We start from the raw sequence: 3950 nt of genomic DNA, 5'->3' as shown, positions 1-3950 counted from the left end.
AGAACAGTTATTGTCTTTTCTAGGCCTTACTGAATTTTATGGGAAATTTGTACGAAATTATTCTACTTTAGTACATCCTTTGCGTTCCTTGTTAAAGAAACAAGCAAAATTTGTATGGGGTAAAGACCAACAAGAATCTTTTGACATTCTCAAAAGTAAAATCATTGATGCTCCATTTCTTAAACCATTTTCTGTTGGTAAAGAATGCATTGTCTGTGTTGATGCTAGTAATGTTGGTCTAGGAGCTGTGTTAATGCAAAAGGACAAGCTGGGGGAATATGTAGTCTCCTATGCTTCAAGGTCTCTTCGAGACGCAGAATTTAATTATTCTACAGTAGAAAAGGAATTACTTGCTTGTACCTGGGCCACTCAACATTTCCGCCAATTTCTTTGGGGTACAAAATTTTCATTAAGAACCGATCACAAACCTCTTGTTAGTATGTTGTCTGCTGGGGTGGTAGAACTCTCACTGCTCGTCTTGCGAGGCTTTCTGCTAAGTTACAAGAATATCGTTGTGCAGTTGTTTATGTCCCAGGACGTCTCAATGTTCACGCGGATTGCGTGTCTCGTTTTCCCATAAGAGATAGTTCTGCAGCAGAACACACCGAAGAATGTGATGTGGCTTTTACTATATGCGATGTAAATATTATCAATTGTAATGACCAATCTAAATTGATTTCTCAGACTTTATGGACACAAGCTATGGAACAAGATGAGGTCTTGAAGGAAGTTAGGGTTTTTCTAAGTAATGGTTGGCCTGAAGAGAGGAAACTCAGTGGTGATTTAGCTTCTTTCTTTAAGGTTAAGGATGAATTAATGGAAAATTGTGGCATGGTTTTCAGAGCTGACAAAATTGTTCCTCCCAAAAATATGAGAGAGTCTATTTGTAATCTTGCGCATGAGGGGCATATGGGGATGTCCACAACTAAGAGGAGAATTAGAGAATGTTATTGGTGGCCTAGTATGGATTGTATGATTGACAGGTGGGTTAGAAATTGTTCTCCTAGTTCTTTGAGCGACAAATCCGTGAAACCTATTTCTGTGGGTATTACCCCTATTGAGTTTGTCCAGAGTCCGTGTCGTAAGTTAGGAATAGACATTATTGGTCCTTTTAATTACCAATCTGGAAAAGACATGTTCGCCGTTGTTTTGGTTGATTACTTCTCGAAGTGGCCAGAATTGAAAATTGTTGAAAAGGTAAATTCTGATATTATTATTGAATTTTTTAACAAAGTTTTTTGTAGAGAAGGTTTGCCTGAAGAAATTATTTCCGATAATGGCCCGCAGTTTGTTAGTGAGGTTTTTACATCTTTTCTTTCCAGCTGTGGTATTGTGCATAAGAGAGTTTCCAATTATTTTCCTCAAGCTAACGGTCAAGTGGAACGTTTCAATAGAGTGATTAAGGAATCTTGTCAGTTAGCTTTACGAAGTGGTTTGAAATGGAGAAAAGCTTTGCAAGCTTCTCTTTTGACTTATCGTATGTCTCCTAATTCTGTAACTGGCCTTTCTCCTTTTGAGATGTTGCGTTGTAGAAAACCGGGCTCCAAACTCATGCCTTGGTGGTTGAAAACTAGGAATGGTGACTATTTGGAATTGGCTTTAAAGACTGTTAGAGATCATATTAATAAGTACCAAGCGAAAATGTCTCATAATTCTGTACAGAAGACTAATTCTTCTAAATTAAATGTTGGGGATCTGGTGAGAGTGAAGTTTGGAGGACTAGTTCGTAAGGGGGCTTCCAGATGGTCCAACCCTGTCAAGGTTATTGAAGTTTTTAGTAAGGCTGTTAGAGTTGAGGATGGCAAGATCTGGAACTTTAGACGCATTTCAATTTGCAAATCTAATGACTTAAGGTCTTCTCAATTACAATCTAATTTGACGCCTTCTGGTAACCTGCAAATTGTTGATAATGATTCTGAACTTCCTGGCACTCATGAAGCCTTTGATTATCTTTCTCCGTGTAAAGATAATATTCTTGAAGATACAACTAATGTTAATATGTTTGATAACTCTGTTCTTCATGAAAATGTACCAATGATAATATTTTTGAGAATTCTGTACATGATGATCTTTCTAACAGTGTTCCCACTGATTGCAATCAAGCTCTTGTTTTTTCACGTAAGAGTTCACGGGTTAAATGTTCTCCTGTGAAATTTAAGGATTTTGTTTGTTTTTAACTTTTGTTTTTGTTTTTGTTTTTTTCTCTTCTTTTTATTCTCATTTTCTTTTTTTTTTTTTCCTCCTAAAAGGGGGAGGTGTGTGGTATTCTATGGTTAGGTTATTTAGAATAGAATCTGTGAGGTCACTGTTGTTGTCTGTAGAATGTGGCAGAGGAAGGTTGGCTACTGTGGGAAGAAGATCGTTATTGCTGCCTTCTGTGCTGTGGATGTTAAGTTGTTCTTCTTTATAAATAAATACATCTTGGAACCTACTTCTCTCATGAACCTACTTACTACATAATTCATGTCCTTGAAGAATGGCAAGGCGCCTGGTCTGGATGGCATTCCCGCAGAATTCTATAAAGCTTATACATAAATCATGACCCCTGTCCTCCGAGAGGTCTACGAGGAGTCCCTTGCTGACGGCATCCTCCCTTGTTCTATGCGGGAGGTAGTCATTACCTCGCTTTTGAAACCTGGCAAGGATCCCAGCTCTTGTAGTTCTTACCGCCCACTTTCCCTATTAAATTGTGACATCAAGATCCTTGCGAAGGTCTTGGCCACGCGGCTTTCCCTACTTATGACCAGGATTGTTTTACCTGATCAATCTGGATTTGTTTCGGGGCGGTCTACCTCTCATAACCTACGCACCTTGTTCTCTCTACTTCGTACAGTTCACCCTGACCTGCCAGTAGCGGCCGTCTTCCTAGATGCCACTAAAGCATTTGACTCGGTCGAATGGCCTTACCTGTTCTCAGTTCTGATGAGCATGGGATTCCTGAAACTTTCATCTCCTGGGTCCAGCTACTTTACACACAACCCACGGCGAAGGTCCTCATCAACGGTCCCCTTTCCCACTCCATCGCCATCACCAGGGGTACGCGTCAGGGTTGTCCCTGTCCCCCCTCTTATTTGCGATTGCGGTCGAACCTCTAGCCTGCAGGCTTCGCCAGCTGCATTGAGATGGTGCGGTACAATGCCTTCAGCGTCAAATCGACGTATCTTTATACGCAGATGACATTACCCTCTATGTCAAACACCCTGATCTGCACCTTAGTCCCCTATTAAGAGAATTTGTAGTATTCGGCAGGATGTCGGGGATACCCATAAATTGGTCCAAGTCGCAATTCTTCCGCCTAACAGAAGCAGTGACTGACTTCCCCCTTGACTATCCCCTTGAGTGGTGTCGGACAGATCTCCGATACCTCGGCATACAGATATCGCGCGACAAAGATGAAACGCTCCGTTCCCATTATGGAGTAGCGATCACGAAACTCGCGGCTACAGTGGACCGATGGATCACTCTGCCGCTTTCCATGGCTGGCAGAGCGTCCCTTATCAAAATGGTGGTTCTACCCTGGTTCCTATATCTCTTTCTCAACATCCCATACTATCCTGGTGCTTTCTTCTTTAAAACCTTAAAATCAGAACTCTGTCGGTTATTCTGGGGGGGTAAAAATCCACGTCTGAAATGGTCCACGCTGATCCAGCCTTATGAGACTGTAAGCTTCGATGTCCCTGACTTCGAGGCCTATTACCTATGCGCACAGGCGCAGTATGCATATAACTGGCTGGTTCCGACGCCCTTCATGCCTCAGCTGGCGGTGGAGGACTGAATAGTGCATCCCATTCTGCTTAAAGGCCTGCTCCTTTGCCCGGAATCACTAATACAGACGCCGGACACTTCCGTCTCCTGCACTTTGGACGCATGGCGTCGCATAGCCAAGAGGATGTCCTGCTGTCTACCATACTCTCCTAAAATGCCGTTGACGTTTCACCCTAACCTTGCCC

This window comes from Lissotriton helveticus, chromosome 1_1, assembly GCF_964261635.1.
Source record: "Lissotriton helveticus chromosome 1_1, aLisHel1.1, whole genome shotgun sequence".
Classification (NCBI taxonomy): domain Eukaryota; kingdom Metazoa; phylum Chordata; class Amphibia; order Caudata; family Salamandridae; genus Lissotriton; species Lissotriton helveticus.
Note: the sequence above shows the minus strand (reverse complement) of the source record.